The sequence below is a fragment of the Bos grunniens genome, chromosome 15 (assembly GCF_055505025.1).
Source record: "Bos grunniens cultivar Pamir isolate PY7600 chromosome 15, Bosgru_T2T1.0, whole genome shotgun sequence".
In the NCBI taxonomy this organism is placed as follows: domain Eukaryota; kingdom Metazoa; phylum Chordata; class Mammalia; order Artiodactyla; family Bovidae; genus Bos; species Bos grunniens.
Window position 1 is genome coordinate 39,904,809 of NC_141179.1, and position 18,232 is coordinate 39,923,040.

Consider the following 18,232-nt stretch of genomic DNA (forward strand, 5'->3'; position numbering starts at 1 on the left):
GGCAAGACCCTGGGCCAGGCAGCAGAGAACGATGGGAAAGACTCCAGAGCAGAAATATGGCTTCATACTTGCGAGATGTCAGTATATTAACCTCTCTAAGCCTCGGCTTCCTCATCTACGAAAAAGATCCAACAGTCCTTGTTCCACTACGTCGTTCTGGCTACTAGATGGGATGGCACAAGCCCCTGTGTACAGGTGTGATGCAGAACATATCGAATAACTGGTAGTTTGTTCACTGCTGAGAAAGCAAAAGAATCTGCTTATAGTATAGAAAAAATGGAAAAAAAACTATACCAAAGCTCTTATAAAAACTTAACAGGGAAAAAAAACTTAGCAGAGTGAAATGGCATCTACTAAATGGCATCTCTGAGGATCTACTAAAGCATACAAAAACTTGTTAAGAAATTGTTAGCAGCTGAGGGCCTTAATTGTCCGGAGCTGTGGTGTTAGAGAAGACTCTTGAGAGTCCCTTGGACTGCAAGGAGATCCAACTAATCCATCCTAAAGGAGATCAGTCCTGGGTGTTCTTTGGAAGGAATGATGCTAAAGCTGAAACTCCAGTACTTTGGCCACCTCATGAGAAGAGTTGACTCATTGGAAAAGACTCTGATGCTGGGAGGGATTGGGGGCTGGAGGAGAAGGGGATGACAGAGGATGAGATGGCTGGATGGCATCACCGACTCTATGGACATGAGTTTGAGTGAACTCTGGGAGTTGGTGATGGACATGGAGGCCTGGCGTGCTGCGATTCATGGGGTCACAAAGAGCCGGACACGACCGAGGGACTGAACTGAACTGAGGACCTTAACATATGGTAGGAAGAAGAGGCAGAATGGGAGGAGAAAGGAAAGAAATGGAAAAGAGAGTGGATGAATTTGAATATTTCAGTGTATTAGTAAGAGTCAAAAGAAGTTAACATATATACATTTAAAAATGCAACTTTATTACTAATGAATAAAACTGCCTATTAATTTTGTATGTTCTTTCAAACTCCTATAAAACCTTCAGTACCCCAGTTGCTTGATGACTTCTTTGACCCCCTTCTACCCACTTCCACCTGGAGTTTAATTACTCTTTCCTCTGTTAATTGATTCTTATCACTGCACAAATTACACCATCTCTGCTCACTGGGCTCCCCTACCAAATAGTGAGCTTCTGAGGGTATACACTCTTCATGATTCATCTTGGGGCTCATGTGGTGGCCTTGTCCTGGCCCAAGGATCCCCAGCTAGCAGCTACCAGTACGGAGCATCTCCTGAGAAGAACCTTCTTTCTATAGCAGGAAAATTTGATAGAGGACTCACATTTATAAAGTGTTGAACATCTTAGAGGTACATTTCAAATCTTAATTCATGTATTTCTCAAAATGTCCTTATGAGAATCATTTTCCGTATCTTGTAGAAGAGGATACTGAGGCTCAGAGAGGTAAGATCAGCAGTCAAAGGTTCTCACTGCTAGTAATAAACGTAATGGGGCCAGGATTTGAACCCAACTCCAGATCCCTGTTTCCACTAGACCAGATGACCTGGCATGGATTTCATGCGGCTGACAGCATCCTGGAAGGATATGCAGGGTGGGGGCTTCCCTGGTGGTTCAGATGGTAAAGAATCTGGAGGGTTTGATCCCTAGGTTAGGAAGATACCCTGTAGGAGGAAATGGCAACCCACACCAGTATTCTTGCCTGGAGAATTCCATGGACAGATAAGCCTGGCATGCTACAGTCCACAGGGTCACTACAGTTCATGGGGTCACAAAGGGTTGGACATGACTGAGCAACTTTCATCAAATACTTTGCATCAAATACTTTCATCAAATTTACCTTCAGGTTCACAACTGAGGTTAGGGCTAAGGAACTTTGGCCAATACAGGGTAACCTGTTAGCAAGAGCCAGACAACAGGTCAGACAGGCAGAGAGGAGGCCTCTGGAGAAGATGGAATTTAAAATTTCACATGCCCAAAAGTGACCACAGGAAGTTGGGGAATGTCACTTCCCTTTCTTGTCTCCACCCCCAGCTCAGTAAAGGAAACTTCCATGGTGTCCTACAGGCAAAAAGCTGCCTATCAGCCTCACAGGCTCCAACCATAGTTGGAGTCAGAAGACCTGGTCCAAGGTATTGACCCTCAGTGGCTGTGTGACACTCACTAAGTCAAACCTCTGAGGCTAAGTGTCTCCAGATGTAAATGAGGGGTCAGGGGAGTGTTTGCTTCGCAGGGAGGTCATGTGGACACCATGAGAAAATACAGGCGGGAAGGACCTATCCATGTGAAATGGCGCTATATTTCAGGAGAGGGTGGCTGGAACACCTTGGATACCTCAAGACACCACCTGCCATCTCCCCATGCCAAGGCCTGGCACTCCTGTTTAAATGCTGACATGACCTTTGCCCTGAGGGCTCAGACCCTAATAGAAAAGACAAGGCAGGCCTAGTGGAGCAGCAGAAAAGGAAGCCGCGACTTTTCTCCCAAAGGCTCCCTGGGACAACTAAAATCCTCATGCAAGTATTTAACAATTAAACTGATAACAACAGTTGGGGGACATTTTTGTCATCTTGTAGGATGATAACTGTGACCAAAATCAAGGTATGTAAATCATTTAATTAAATCTATAGATGTGCTCTTTGAGGAAGACGCGGTCGCGGCTGCAGCGGACTTGTGTGCCGCCCGCTCCTGCTCCTGACTCACCGCTGTTCGCTCTCGCCGAGGAACAAGTCGGTCAGGAAGCCACGCCGCTATTTAAAAAAAAAAAAAAAAAAAAAATCTATAGATGTATATTTTGAATGCTTTTCTAAGACAAATGTGTAATTTTGATGGCATATTTGTGAGTTTTTAAAGTTTACTTTGCTCAGGCATGGTGAAGCAAAAACTGGATTACTGGAGCCATAATTGGATACTCTTGAAAGGACTGTGACTTAGTACAGCTTTTTTGGAGGGCAATTAGACACTACTGATTCAGTTTGTAAATGGCAAACTACTTAAGCCAAATGTCCTACTTTCAGGTGTCTATGTGCAGGAGAATCTCACGCAGAAGTTCATAGGTGGGCGTAACAATTTCCACATCAGCAGTGATTGTAATGGTAAAAAATCAGCAGCAAACTGAGTGTCTACCCATACAAGGGTGATTGAAAAAGTTTCAAAGGTACCCATATCATGGATTACAACTATTATACACAGTAAGGTACATTTATCTGTACATGTCAACTTGAAAAGAAAACCATAATAACTGACAGTTGGCTAAAAAAAAAAAAAAAGGAAAACTGTAGGCATAGACAGAGTCCATTTCTATGAAAGTAAAAACATGTATATTGGGCATGAGGGCAAAGGGAATACAAGGGGATACAAAGGGGTTAAGGGGATATAAAAGGGTTAAGGGGATACAAGCAAATGAAGAAGTCCAGGACTATATCTAACAAAGCCTCAAGAGTGCCAATCCTGAGGGAAGGTGGGGAGGGCAGGTGTCGTGGAAGACTTATGTCCTGTATGTTATGACTTATGTCCTGTATGTTGGACACTTCAGGGTTGTCCAAATTTCTTATAAATGTATGCTTTCTCATGATAACAAAAACCAAAAAATGTTGATGCTCATAGAATAATAATAACTTTAAAATTGCTTGCAAGGACTCCCATTAAGTAAACACTCTGGGGTCCAGCACCCCCCTCCTGCATGTGGCCCCCAGATCTGTGCGCACTCACTAGCTGGAAGAGGGTGAGGGCCTACCTGAGAAAAACTGACGGATAAGGATGATCTCCACAACTAAGAATCTCCAGCTTCTCACATCTTTCAATAAGGATTCTGCTAAATTATAACTATTTCAATGAGATGAACTTAACATTCAAAAAACAAAGACCATGGCATCTGGTCCCATCACTTCATCGCAAATAGATGAGGAAGCGATGGAAACAGTGACAGACTTTATTTTCTTGGGCTCCAAAATCACTGCAGACATTGACTGCAGCCATGAAATTAAAAAATGCTTGCTCCTTGGAAGAAAAGTTATGATAAACCTAGGCCACATATTAAAAAGCAGAGACATCACTTTGCCAACAAAGGTCCATATAATTAAAGCTATGGTTTTTCCAGTAGTTGTGTACAAATGTGAGAATTGGACCATAAAGAAGGCTGAGTGATGAAGAATTGATGCCTTCAAACTGTGGTGTTGGAGAAGACTCTTGAGAGTCCCTGGAAGTGCAAGGAGATCAAATCAGTTCATCCTAAGAGAAATCAACCCTGAATATTCATTGGAAAGGCTGAAGCTGAAGATCCAATACTTTGGCCACTTGAGGCAAAGAGCTGACTCATTGGAAAAGACCCTGATGCTGGGAAAGACTGAAGGCAGGAGAAGGGGATGACAGAGGATGAGATTTGGATGGCATCACCAACTCAATGGACATGAGTTTGAGAAAACTCCAGGAAATGGTGAAGGACAGAGAAACCTGGCATGTTGCCGTCCATGGGATTGCAAAGAGTTGGATATGACTGAGCAAATGAACAACAACAATGAGATGACCAATAAAAAGGACTAAGTATCTTTAATTGTTCAAATTTGCAACATCATAAGTTACTGAATTAAAGCAGGTAACTTGTGTTCAACCTCCCTTATATAGAAGCAATCAAAATTTATATCCGGCCTTAGCCAACATTTTACATTGACTTATAAGTCTTGCTAAAGACTTCTTAAAAATTATTAAGGACGGAAATCCACAGGAGGAGAGAGGTGACTGTACTAAACCCAAAAGAGTCTAAATAAAACACTGAAGCTACTTGGCTTATCACAAAAATGACAGCTTAGCAAGTGAAACAATCTTCCTCTCTATGGTCAAAGTTGCTGGTGAAAATAATTCTCAGTTGATGCACCATGTCTAAGAGGTGTTGGTTACATTTAGCGCAGACTACAGATTCAGTTACCTACAGGCCATGTGTAGGAGCAGGGGCTGGGTGGGGCTGGGCAGCTGGAGAAACAGGTCCTTGTAAGAGGGACGGCCTTCTTCATCAATGCCATGAGGGTAGATGGACCCAGTGCTGCTAGATCTTCGGATTTTCACGAAGATCTAGAAATCCAGATTTCTAGATAACACCTCTCAATTTTTAAATGTTACTCACTAATATAAAGGTTTTAAAACATTGTGAGCACTTAACAAAATACATCTGCAGGCCAAAAGCAGCCAGTGAGTAGAAAACTTTCAACCTCTGTCTACATGTTTAATTTTTGATCAATTTTATTTTTGGAAGGATGAGTGGAGGCAGTGAAATGGTATGGGATGGAGATAAACACCAGAGAGGTAAACCTGTTAAGAAAATATTCCTAACACACTTGAGAAAACAATGGTAGCTTTCTACACCTAATGCTGAATAAATTGCTTCCATTTCTTCAGCTATATTAGGTACAAAGCTCAAAGAGTGCGTATTTCTCAAGCAACTTCTCAGGAATTTGTCCTAAGCAAATGCCCACAATTTACTGTCAATGAATTTTACAAAAACTTAACTGTACCACTACATATTAAATGCTTACCATAAAGATTTAAAATCAGATGAGCAACCACAGAATCGCTCCTCTGTGCCAGGTGCTATTCAGACATTTGGCACCTGGCATCACCAATGTAGGTCACACAGCCTCTGGGCAAGATTCCAGTGAAAGCCTGTCTGACAAATCTCCCTCCAAAACAAAACAAAAAAAAACAAAAACAACAAAGAACTTAGAGTCAACATCATAAAACTGTGCTCAGCCATTTTTTTCCAAAGTCAAAACGATAAAAGAGATATTTGTGTTAATAATAACATCCGTAATAATAATAATATGCTAATAATAATATCTGCACACAGTTTGCAATTCACAAAGTGCTTTTCCTACACTACCACTTCATTTACTCCTCACAACCTTTAATGGTGCATTTTAGACTCCGTATGTTGTCCAAAGTTACTTTTTTAAAACAACAGTAAAATGATAACAGATACTCAGCATTTTCTACATACCGTGTACCATGCTAAGCATGTTTTCATCTCACCCTCACAAGAACCTCACAGAGGTGATTAGTATGGTCATTGTCCCATTTTACAGGTGAGAAAACTGAGGTTTAAAGAGCACGGGTCCCCACCACTAACAGGCACAGAGTCAACACTGTGAGGCACGTCTGCCTCACACCAGCATGCTGAGTGCCCCAGAGGCCATTTCCCTGTGAGCTGACTTCTGTTTGTTGCCAGTACATCTGGAAGCCGCAGCCAAGTCCTCCTGTTCCCCATCCCCACCCTACCCATGCCCACTTTCCCAACTTGGTCAGAAGCCATTTTTAATTTTTATGTCTCCCACTCAAAACCAGCATGAGACACAAGGAGCTCAGCCAGCCTGCTCCTGGAGAGCCCTGGAGGCCTGGTGAGGTGCCCTGGGAGACCAGCCTTCCCTGCTGCCAGCCAATGCCTGGTGCCTTGCTAGCCTGCTGGGGTCTAGGTGGGGCTTTCACATCCCTGTCACCTGAGTGGGGTCTGGGAAGGGGGTCCTGATAGTCATAACAACCCCATGAGGGAAAGGGAAGGTGACTTTGGCTAGAGGGAGGAGGAGAAAATCTATTTAGCCAACAGCTCTGTTGTATCTGTTATTCAGAGCCCCACATCAGACCCCTGAGACAGTGAGGCATGGTCTCTAATGTGCACAAAGATAAATTATACAAGCAAAAGCATCAAGCAAGAAACACACACACACACACATAGTCACCAGCATAGGCACCCACACACACTTGGAATCACGGAGCAGCTGCTTGTAGGGCAGTAACTCTTGTCCTCTTATCCCCTCTGTGGCCCCCTCCGTCCTGACTGTACAAGATGCTACCTGCCACAGAGGCCGCACCAGGGATGGTCCCAAGTGGCTGCAGAAGGGCGAGGAGGCAGGCGCACAGGTCAGGATGGCCCATGGCGGTCAGCGCCATCCCAAGTGTGCGCAGGTAGGTCCAGAGGAGCAAAGGAAGGGCGAGGGTTCTGTTCTAGGGGTAGAAGAGGGTCCACTTTCTTATACAAGGATGAAGGTGGGTTCACAAGGTGGAAGAAAGATGAAGGGACAGACCCTGCCAGGAACAGATGCCTCCTTAGCACCACTGACTAGGACATGGAAACAGGAGGGACAGTGTGGGCTAAACTGTAGGACCCCAGGGAGTTCACGCTCACAGCCCAGACTCCTGGGATGCAAGGGGCAAGGAGATCCAGCAGGTGAGTGGCTACCTGGGCAGGCAGGCTGTTGGTCAACTCTGTGCTGAGCTCCTGCCTGGAAGTCGGGGCTTAACAGGCTGCCCAGTGAGTGAACACAGCTTTTATTCATCTATAACCAAACACATACATGTGAAATGGTCTCTGGGATGAGGGCTGAGAATGAGTAGGAGGATGGGCTGCCGAACGCTTGGAGAAGAACGGGCGGGAGCGAAAACCCAGTCAGGCTCCTGGGTGCAAACCCTGCTCTCATGCCTCCAACTGATCTGGACCTCTGGTCCTCTGAAAGGTATCTGCAATAATAATGCTAACCCTGACCTCAGCACACACTACTGAGGCTCTAATATTAAGTGGTTACCCTCTTGGCACTTTGATAGTGCCTGCCCTGTGGTGAGCAATCAACGAGCAGCATAAAGGGATCACAGTAATGGTGATGATAAGACCCAGGTTCCTTATCGAGGATGGCAGGGAAGGTTTCCTAAGAAGAAATGAATCAGCTGATATAAGACGGGTAAATGGGCATGAACCAGGCAAGGCAGAAGGAAAATGCATTCCATGCTGAGGGAACAGCTTCTGGGAAGTCCCTGAAAGGGAAAGCAGCAGCAGCATCAGCGTTTCCAGGAGAGGAAAGCAGCCCAAGCGCCTGCTGGAGCACTCTGGTCAGCAGGACACCTCTGGGTGGAGGAAGACTGCTTCTTCAAGGAAGCCTTCCCAGATTACTTTATGTTCCCAAAGAGAAACTGCATTCTCAGCATAATTTCCTGGTTCTGTGGCAGAACTAGAAGTGAAGGAGAGGCAAGAGCATGAAGTTGAAAGCCCCACAGGAGAACATGAGAAGGTAGCAGCTAGCACTGAGGTGTACTGCAGGAGCTCCCAGGGTGGGGGAACACAGACGTGGACCTGGCATCCCTGGGCTCATAGCTGCTTCCTTTGCTACTCCTCAGTATTCACTGGGAAAGGTCCCTGGTGGCTCAGTGGTAAAGAATTCACCTGCAATGCAGGAGATGCAGCAGGAGCCGCGAGTTCAATCCCCGGGTTGGCAAGATCCCCTGGAAAAGGAAATGGCAACCCCCTCCAGTGTTCTTGCCTGGGAAATCCAATGGACAGAGGAGCCTGGTAGGCTACAGTCCATGGGGTTGCAAAGAGCTGGACACGGCTAAGTGACTGGGTGTGCACGTGCGCACACACACAGTATTCACTGAGGACTTTACAAGGTTCCAAATGAAGATAAAGATGCCATTGGGCCCCTCTAGAAAGGACCACTAGCTTTCCTCATCCCCCAGCCAGAAAAGCACTCTCCGCTGGACTGCACAAGGGAAAAGCTGTCAGTGGTTAGCAAGAGTCATTACTTTGGCTAATTTAGGAAATTTGGGATCTGTCCAGAAAGCTGGGTGGACCTCATTCTTCAGCATTCCGTGATGGACTATTTTTCATTTTGAATTGCTTTCCTAGCCCATCAACAACAGGAGTTAAAAATACAAAAGTCAGGGGCAAAAAATATAGAGAAGTTATGTTCCCAAAGCCTCCACAGGTGGGGAGATGCAATAGGCAACCACAAACCCCAGCCCACACCAACCTATCCTGCCATCAAAACTGAGAAGCAGGGGGGCCCACCCAACTCAATAACCAATGGAACTCCAATTTCAAATACATTTGATCATGTTATAAATGTGCTGTTTGGCTGCACAAACAGACTCTGCTATCCTCACTCTTTCAACAAAGACTTCCTGAGCCAGGTGTTCTGTGCTGGCACCAAGAACCCAGAGATTTTGTGGGTGTGTGCGTGTGTGTGTGTGTGCATGTGTGTGTGTGTGTGTGTGTGGTCTCTACCCTTAAGGAGCTCAGTTTTCTGAGCTTAACAGATAGTAAATCAACAGTTACATCAATAAGTGCTTTGGGAGAGAGAGCAATGCAGGGTGTTCTGGGAGCCAGGACGAAGGTCATGTCCAGGGCATAGAGAAGTGCAGGGTGGGGAGAAGGTGTCCAGAAGAGCAGAAACCTGAGCTGAGTTACTGAAATGGGGAGCAGGGGAAGGGTCATTCCAGGGAAAGAGCCCAGCTCTGGCCAAGGCACCAAGGGGTGACGGCCGTTGAGAAGCTAGGCTGAGGTTAGAAATATGGGCTATGGAAAGAGTGAAATGAGGAAGGTGGCTGAAGGCCAGTTACGAAAAGACTGCAGACCTGCAGAGGGGGCTGTGGTTCTATTCTACAAGCAATGAGGAGCCCCTGGAGAGTTTGGGGGTTTTTTGGCCATGCGGTGAGGAATGTGGGATCTTAGTTCCCTAATCAGGGGTTTGAACCCTTTGCACTGGAAGCCTGGAGCCTTAACCACCGGAACACCAGGGAGGTCTTGCCCCTAAAGAGAGCTTTCAGCAGAAGAAAGCCTCGATAGAACAGACTCTGCTATCCTCACTCTTTCAACAAAGAGTTGAGTTAGAAACTAACTTCTAATGAGTTAGAAACTTCATGCTGCGAGGAGATGGGGGTGCAATTAGGAAGACAAAAGTGGCCCCAGGAAGGCCAATGAAGAGGCTATTAAAACAACCCAAAGGAAGAGTCCTAAGTGAAGAGCTGGGGAGGGAGAAGGAAGGACGGAGGGATGAAGGAGCAGATGGGCTTTTCCAGATGAGGTAACGGGTGGACGATGACAGTGGAGGGAAAGGACAAAGCCAAGGATGACTCCTGCAGCTGACACGCCTGAGGGGGTTTAAGTTCCACCCAAGGCAGGCACCACAGGAAGACAGACGCACTGGGTACCAGGAGAGGGCTGACCGGAAGTCCCCGCGGGACGATAGCTCGGAGGGTGGTTGGGAGAGGCTCTGGGCCTTTTCCGGCAACTTCAGGATACAGGTGAGCAGTGATGAGCTCAGCGGGGAGGAATACTGGGGCTGACCCGAACGGGATCAAGCAAAACCTTATTAAGCTAAAGACTGAAAAAAAGAGAACCGGCACAGCAGGCTGCGGAGGCCAAGTCTACAGAACTGCAGAGAACCGGGGGGTGGCAGGGCAGACAGTAAGCAGAGGAGGGGCGCGAGAGGGGCGCGCTCAGCCCCGCCAGAGGCAGGAGGCCCCTCTGACACCCAGGGGGCGCTCTCGCGGCGGGGAGCAGGTAGCTGGTATCAGCAACCGCACCAAGCCTAGCAGAGAACAGTGTGGAGGTATTCGCAGCCGTCCCAAAGAGCATTATTACGGCTTTCTTCAGAGCCTTATCCTGCCTGTCTGACCCTAGATCTCACCCCCTCTACTCTGTCTGTCCTGCTCATGCATCTGCCTCATGAGGACAGAACTTGTCCGGTGTCTCCTCTATGACCACAGTGCCGAGCCCAGTGCCTGACACACGGAGGTTACGCACCTTGTCCCAGGCTGCCTGGTTCACTAAAAACAACAAAATCCAGTGGGCATATGCCACACACCCGATACCAGGCTGGATGCTGGTGGGGAGCAAGACAAAACAGGACCCTGCCCTTGGAACCTGAAGTTGGAGGTGAGCAGAGAGAAACTCAAGTATTTCAACAAAAAGCAGATTATCACTGCCGCAGAGCTAGCACTGGAATCTGTCACGCCTTCTAGTGAGATTTCCTTTCCAAGCCCAAGGGTGCTGCCTTCTCCAACTAAAGGGACATTTCAGCTGGGGAAACAGTCAAGTAAGTGTTTGAAGTTTGGCCTTAGTCTCTTCCAGGGGTCCCACACCCCTGCCACCCTTTTAATAGACTCCTAAGAAGCAGGAACACCCGTTGTAGGCTCTAAGTATTTAACCTTAAGAGCTCATGCTGGCTCCAATCCTTCTACGTAAGACAGAGGAGCAATTCCGGATTTAGGTGGGAATTAGGTGGGAAACATTCAGAAAGCAGTGCAAACCAGGGGTCAGATACTCTGGGTTCAAATCCCTTCTAACCTCGGGCAGGTTACTCACTCTCTTGTGATTTGATTTCCTATTGCTGAAGTGGAAACACTAATGCCTCTGTCGTAGGTTGTTGCAAAGATGAAATTAAAATGATACCTACAGAGCACTCAGCACTGTGCCTGGAACTCAGTGAGATTTCACGAAACGGAGGCTGCAAACCTGTTCCACCTGTTGCTTTAATGACTCCATCTCTAACTGATATATTTGTGAAAAGTGAGCCAAAAACTACTCAGAATTCAAACCCAAGGCCATACACTGAAAGTGTTTGAAACATAAATTGCTATCTAGTTGAGTGACTTGAGGAATTGTCTCAAATTCCCATACTTGGGCAGACTCTGCAGTAAGGAGTTTCATTTCCATTTCTTGCTCTATCCTATTTTCTCCTCCAATTCAGGCAAATGCAACTATTTCCCCAACAGATCACATCTTGTCTCATGGCAGGGGTCCAGACACGGACTGGATTCCACTGGTGCAAGTTGTAGCAGAGCTCGGAACACCACACCTCAAACAAAGCGTAAGAACACAATCGCAAGCCCAAGGTACACACAAACTCCCAAACACACTTGGCTCCAGAGAAGGACAGGAGACCGGTCACAGCATGCTTTGCTTGCCTCAAAGCTAAAAAGCTTATTTTGGCATTCAGATGCTGAAATCTTTGTATCTCCTTTCTTTTACCACTCAAACTCTCCATAACTGGTCTCTTTTTACTAACGTCTCTGATTTTTAATCCCTCGTTTATGATGGACCCTGTGCAACCTCGCTGCCTTCCCCCTTCTGCCTCCCCGCAGCATGTTCTCAAGGCCAGCTGTAACCACCTTATCGCTAATATAGCAGCCTTCCCTCAGGTCCCTTTCTCCCTGGTCTCTGCTGCCCCATCCTCTCTGCTTCCTAAGACTCTCTCCCCTTTGGCTTCTGGTTCTCTTCCAGCTTCTGTTTTTCCCATCCCAGAGTTATGCACACTCACTAAGGCTCAGCCCTCAGCACATCATGGAGAGAACTTATTAATCCTATGCTTCTGTTCTACATCTCCAGGCCTACCCTTCCCAGCCCAGGTGCTGGCCATGCATTTCCAATGATCTATTAGACATGTCCTGTGGATGAACCACTGCCACCTCGAATTCAGTATATCTAAAACTGGATGCACCAACTATCCTTCTCCACCCCGAACTGCCACATTTTGGTCAATGGTTATGAACTATCAAGTTTAAAGATTCATCTTCTTTGGCTCCTGTCTTTAAAGTCTAAGAATACCACAAACCCTACGTTTCTCCCTTTGCACTATCTCTCTTTTGGTCCTTTGCTCCATCTTAACCGCCGCTAGCCATGTGACTTCATGCCTGGACTGCTGCTGCTGCCTTGGAACATAGTCTACGCTTCTTGTCCTGAATGCCCCTAACATGTTACTTCAGCCATTTTACTTCTTTGCTCCAAATACCTTCACTGGCTTCTTGCTGTCTCCAAGTGCCTCAGCCTAGCATTCAGGGTCTAAAAAGGGGTGGGCAAACTATAGCCCACAGGCCAAATTCGGTCCACTATCTGTTTCTGTAAATAAAGTATAATTGGAACACAGCCACACCATTACATATTATCTATGGCTGCTTTCCCGCTACAATGGCAGAGTTGAGGAGCCATGATAGAGACCATATGGCCTAGGAAGCCGAAAATATTTACCATCTGATCCTTTACAGAAAAAGTTTGCTGACCCTGGTTTAGAATAATCAGCCACCAGCAGATCCTGCCAAACTTCTTACTCACCACTCCTTTGGATGAAATTTTTGTTCTCATGGGTCTTTTGCTGAGTCCACTTTCTTTCCATCTTATACCCACATTCTCAAGCCAGAAAAGCATATTTCATCCCCCAACTGGACTTGTCGATCCTTCAGAACACAGTCAAGCTCTGCCTCTCTGTGAGGCCAGCTTTATCCATCCCCTGCACCTGGGGTACTTCCCCTGTGGCCTCTCTCTCTGAATCTACCACAGAAACATAAATTGAGATCCCCTTCTCCTGCAGATCTTTTCCACCTACGCTGTGGGCTTCTTCAGAGTACAGGTGCAGTACCCTTCACAGAGCAGTACCAGTGATAACAACCTTGCCCTTCATTCCAAATACCAATCCTTGATAGCATAATTCAGTAAGAAGGCATCAAACAAACTTACCAATGAAGGCCTAGCATTCCACATTTGAAAAGTTAAGCTTGGGTCCAAAAACATGCACGTTAGACAGCACCACCTAAAAGCCAATGAAATAAGAGTTTAGCTTTAAAAGAGAACATTTCTACATTTTCTTTAAATTTATAACTCCCAGTGAGTTTTGATTCACTGTCCTCCCAGGCTGGCCTTCTCTGCCTAGAAAATACTGCTTATCCTTCAAATCCACTGGACAATCTCTCCCTGGAAGCCACCCCAGTGTCCCAGACAGGCCAAGCACCCCTCCTGTCAGCTCCCGTGGAACTCTGGTGAGACATTTATGGTAACACGGGGTACAATGTAGCATAACTTCTTATTTGGGAATAGGGTTCTCCTTAGACTGTACACTTGTCAAGAGGAGAGATCTGATAAATTCACCCCATCCCTTATCCCCACTGCGTAGAATACTATGGGCATTTAGATAGTTCTCAATAAATATTTGTAAAATGGGTGGAAAAGTTAACCCACTCAATTCATAAAGACATGCCCAGGTATCTAAAATTCTGCTGGGCCACAGTTGTCATCCTAGAAATGCATGCTTCAATCCCACTGCTTTTAATAGGCAATGGTTTAACAGGCAGGATTAATGAGATTAATCTTCTAAATGCACACCTTTGGAATGCCATTTCCCTGAGCAGAAACCTTCAGAGGTTCCCAGAACCTAAGAAGGCAAGCCGGACTCCACAGGCAGGCTGCCAGGCCTACAACAACTGGCCCAGCCTGAGTCTGCAGCCTCAGCTCGTGTGGTCTCCCCCAGTGGACCCCTCACTCCAGACAGGAAGGACTGGTGGCCAGTCCCTTCTCTGAGCATTCTTCCTCCCCTTCTTGCCACATTATCTCCTTCTATACTACAGTGACCTCCATTTCAACATCTTGTTCCAGACCAAGGTCATGGTGGGGCCCAAGAAGGCGTTTTTTTTTTTTTTTTTCCTTTAGAATTGTGTGTGTGTGTGTGTGGTGGTGGTGGTGGTAAAAAACACATAACAAAATTTACAAGCTTAACCATTAATAAGTGTGCAGCTTGGTGGCATTACATACATTCACACTGTTATGCAAACACTACCATCCAGCTCCAGACTCTTTTTTATTGTCCACAAAACTGCAATAACAGCTCTATTTTCTCCTTTCCTCCCTGTCCATGGCACCCAAAACGTTTCTGTGGAATGAATGAATGAAGACTTGAATAAATCTGACCTCAATCCTCCCTACAAAAGCCAGAAGTACTGTCTCTTTCTGCTGGACTCCCATGGTACTATCTTCACATCTTTCTCAGACCTATTTCCCCCAATCTTAAATGACCCTTTTTGCACACTTGTATTCTCCTTCAAGGCGGGAACTACTACTTATTGGCAAGGCTGCACTTGGGTCCAGAAGCATGCATTTAGCTTGTCCTCCGTGTTATTAGATCTGACGGGCAAGTCTATGTCTTCCCCATATAGCTCTTGCAGTCAGTGAATCACTCCCTCTTGTTGACATCTCTCTTCACTTGGCTTCCAGGCTAGCGTTCTAGGCTTTCCACCCACCTCACTCGCTGGCTGCTCGTTCCCTTTGCTGATTCTTCCTCATCTCCCCACGTCTTAATGTCAGAAAGCCCCAGGGCTCGAATCATAGTTCTCCTTTCTGTATTCCTTCAATCGCCCCCTGGGTGATCTCACCTAGTCTCCTATCACCTATACATCAAGGATGCCCAGATTTCTCTCCAAGCGCAGGTCTCTCATTTGGACTCCTGGCTAGTGTATTCTACTGCCTGCTTTAGGGAAGATGTCAAGTGGAGAGGAGGTCTCTGTGAGATGTTTGATGTATCAAACTTGACACGCCTCACATAGACCCCTGACCTTCCCCCAGACCTGCTCTTCCCAGAATCTTACCAATCTCAGAGTAAGGGCATGGTCTCCTGATCTTCTAGTTGCCAGGGTCAGAGGTTTGGAGTCATTCTCATCTCTTTCTCTCTCTCCAATCCTCACCAAAACTGGTTTTTACCTTCAAAATAATGGGTTGGTCAAAAACTTCGCTCGGGTTTTTCCATAACATCTTAGTTAAAACCCAAATGAACTTTTTTGCCAACTCAATATATTCAGAATGTGGCCATTCCTCACTTCCTCCACCATCACCACCCTAGGTTATTGCCAGAGCCTCTAACTGGCACTCCTGCTCTCTGCTTCTGCGTTTGGTGTCACTGCCACCTCCACCCATAGCCTAGTCTCAATACAGGAGAGAGTCTGTTATGATGTAAGACAGATTATGTCACTTCTTTGGTTAAAAGTCTTATAAGCTTTCCCAGCAAGGACAATGCCCAAGGGACAAGTGTTTCCAAAGTAGACTGGCAGGCCCCGGGGTAGGCTGATGGGCAAGGGGGGTGTCTTCCAGCCAGTGTCCCCTCCCGACCATCTATTTCATGACTGGCAGTCCTGATATATCTCCTATTATCTGAGTCCTTAAAGAAAAGATACTTCTTAAAAGGAGAAAAATATAATTAATCAACTTACTTTCCCAGTTAGGATACCACAAGAAGCCATTAACATTCACATTTCTTAAGAATTCATAAGAAAGACATGTTGAGTCTGTCACCAATTCATAACTCGTTTCCAGAGAGAAAGTTAGCCTTCTGGAGAACAGCTGTTACCCGTTCGGTGCTGGTGGTGAGTCCTCCTGAAGCCCCCTTCATTCACCATGCCCTGTCTGCCTGATTGTCTCCTCCAGACTCTCTCTCTCTCCTTGGCGTACCTGATGCTGTGGCTGGAGGTGAAGTCCAAATGAAATAAGAATTGAAGGACTGGAAGTAGCTCAGGTCCTATCTGTTCTCCTCAGAACAACAGCAGCAGCCTCTCAACCAGTCTCCCCAGATCTACCCATTGATGGTTTAGCTGCAAGTCGGGTCCAGCTCTTTGGGGACCCCACTGGCTGATTTTCAACCACAACCTCATATAGTGATAATTTTAAGAAAACCTAAATTTGATCAAGTCCCCTGCTTTATAACTTTCCAAAGAGCTCCTGGGCTTCCCAGGTAACACTAGTGGTAAAGAATTCACTTGCCAATGCAGGAGACATAGGAGCCACGGGTTCAATCCCTGGGTTGGAAAGAACCCCTGGAGGAGGAAATGGCAACCCACTCCAGTATTCTTGCTAGAAGAATCCCATGGACAGAGGAGTTACAGTCCACGGGGTCACCAAGAGTAGGACATGACTGAACGTCTAAGCACACACACAGAGTTCCTACATTGCCATGTGATAAATTCTTCAAAATATATTACAACAAACCATAGTAAATACTCTTTTTTTAATCTTCCCTAGATACTTTTATTCTGCTTTCTTCTTAAAAAGGTCTTGCTTGACCCAGTGGGGGCGGGGGGCGGGCAGGGTGATCTATCCAGCTCAGATTAGAGCAGTCTTCGCCCCCCAACAGCCAGTTGTGCTGTAGCGCTCCCAAAGGCCAAGCACATCACCCAAGCTGGGCCATCCAGAGCCGTTCTCTAGAACTGATATATGAACGCAGAGAAAGGAGTTCTCCCTTCACTGGAATTGCTATAATGAGGCTATCAGCAGCGGTGCCTCCCCAGGGAGGGAGGCCTGTCTGCAGTAGGAAAGGCTGATGCTAACGCACAATGAACTGGAGGCGCCAGATGGATCACCAGCAGTGTCAGCTCCTATTCCAGAACCTCCTGCTTTTGTGAACTCCTACAGCATCCAGCATCCTTCCCAGTTATGGAACCAGTAACTACCCACTCATGCCTCTACGAGCTGGAGTCCCAACAGGCCCCCTAGGATGTTTCCTCTATCTGTGCCTTTCTCCACATTGGTTCCTCTGCCCAGAACGTGAGCTCCCTGGGTTTTTACACAGCAGCCAGGCTTCCTCTGTGAAGTCAGCCCTGAAGGCAAGCACAGCAAGTCCAGTCTTACTGACATGCTCTAAAAGGCCTAGCATATACCCACTGGGTTACACTCACACCCCTCCCCTGCCTTCCCAATCTCCTAGCTAGTTGCCCAAGCTAGAAATCTCAGACTCACCTGGTCTTCTCAGACTTCCTCAAGGCCCACGTGGACTCCCCCTTCTTCTTTCTGCCCCATGTCTGCTGTCACAGTCCAGAACCTCATCCTCTCCTCCCTGAGCTCAGGTACCAGCCTCCTGGTCTCTCTGTCCCTCCCCTTCCCTATCCCTCCACACTGTGGCAGAGATGAACTTCCAAGAGCCCTTCTACCACCTACAGAGTCAAAACCCTGATGTAAAGGCCCTTCACGTACTGGCTTCCACCCAATCCTCTAGTTTCTCCAACCACTTCCACTTCAGGAGGATGAAGAAGACACACTTTCCCCATCCTTCTGTGTACAACGAAAACTCCTGCACGGGACACACAAAGCGAATGCGAGAAGACTCTGAAGGCAGAGTGAAGAAGGCAGTCCAGCGAGGGGCCTCAGGCCCGGAGGAAGGACACTGTGGCAGTGGCAGTTGGAATGGAAGAGCCTGGAGATGCCAACAAGCACAGACCAAAAAGGCTCCAACGAAAGCTTGCTGCCTGCAGCAAGACAGACAACTTTTAGATAATAACTGCGCTATATCAGCCAACACCACAATAGCCCATGGTCCTACCCATGCCCATACAACGAAGGGCAAATGACATCTGAAAAAAACATTTACAGCTAACCACGCGCTTACTGGTGAAAAGACTGAATGCTGCCCCCAAGATCAGGAACAGACGATGCTGCCCACTCTTAGCACTCTCACTCAACCAAGTGCTCCAAGTCCCAGCCAGCACCAGAGGCCACAAAAGCAAATAAAACAGACCGGAAAGGAAGAAATAAAACCGTCATCTCTATTTGAAGATGATATGACTGTCCAGATAGAAAATCCTGAGGAATATAACCAAAAAAGAAAGAAAAAAAAATGCCTACGACCAATGAGTGAGTTTAGCAACGATGAAGGATACAAAATAAAAACAAAATTTCAACTGTTTTCCT

General features: G+C 46.6%; 1 protein-coding gene across 37 annotated transcripts in view; it reads right to left on the reverse strand.

Moving 5' to 3' along the window:
* The window catches only part of BMAL1 (basic helix-loop-helix ARNT like 1), a 108,328-nt gene that overhangs the window by 62,066 nt on the left and 28,030 nt on the right, over positions 1-18,232 (reverse strand). For 11 of the 37 annotated variants that reach the window (XM_086339943.1, XM_086339924.1, XM_086339929.1 and 8 more), the window contains exon 2: positions 13,250-13,322. The exons of 3 other annotated variants lie outside the window; for them this stretch is intronic. The gene's annotated coding sequence lies outside the window, so the exon portion shown is untranslated. Of the gene's footprint in view, positions 1-5,507; positions 5,652-13,249; positions 13,323-15,147; positions 15,260-17,284; positions 17,420-18,232 lie in introns of those variants that run through there. 23 more of the 37 variants (XM_086339926.1, XM_086339936.1, XM_086339916.1 and 20 more) reach the window with 7 other exon arrangements.